The sequence below is a fragment of the Gallus gallus genome, chromosome 10, assembly GCF_016699485.2.
Source record: "Gallus gallus isolate bGalGal1 chromosome 10, bGalGal1.mat.broiler.GRCg7b, whole genome shotgun sequence".
Classification (NCBI taxonomy): domain Eukaryota; kingdom Metazoa; phylum Chordata; class Aves; order Galliformes; family Phasianidae; genus Gallus; species Gallus gallus.
In genome coordinates this window covers 1,062,833-1,063,256 of record NC_052541.1, presented here as the reverse complement: position 1 = coordinate 1,063,256, position 424 = coordinate 1,062,833, and positions in this window count along the sequence as shown.

Sequence of the window (424 nt, the reverse complement as noted above, 5' to 3'; positions counted from 1 at the left end):
TTTTGGCCATTTTCCGGGGCTGGTTTCTTCAGTGGAGCTGTGGGGTTTGTCTGCAAGCAAATGCCTGTGAGTACCCACCAGCGGCATCCTTCCATGGGGTGGCTGTCCTGATGGAGGCACCCCCAGAAAGGATGAGATTCAGCATGGATAAAGATGCCTTTGAGAAACTTTGGGATTGTGTGGCCCCTGGGCTGTACTGCTGCAGGTCCTGCCTCTTCCACCCATTGCAGATCCCAGTTTCCTGGCTGAGCCAAGATGCTGTTGGACAATGAGACACGAAGTAATTGCCAGCAAAGCCTTGGCTCTCAGCCCAGGCTTTCTGGTCCCACGCTATGCAGACCTGGCCTGTTGGACACAGGGAATCTGACCAGACAGCCTGTGCCAGCAAGCGGAGCAAACACCACAAAGTGTCCCTGGGGCTCTG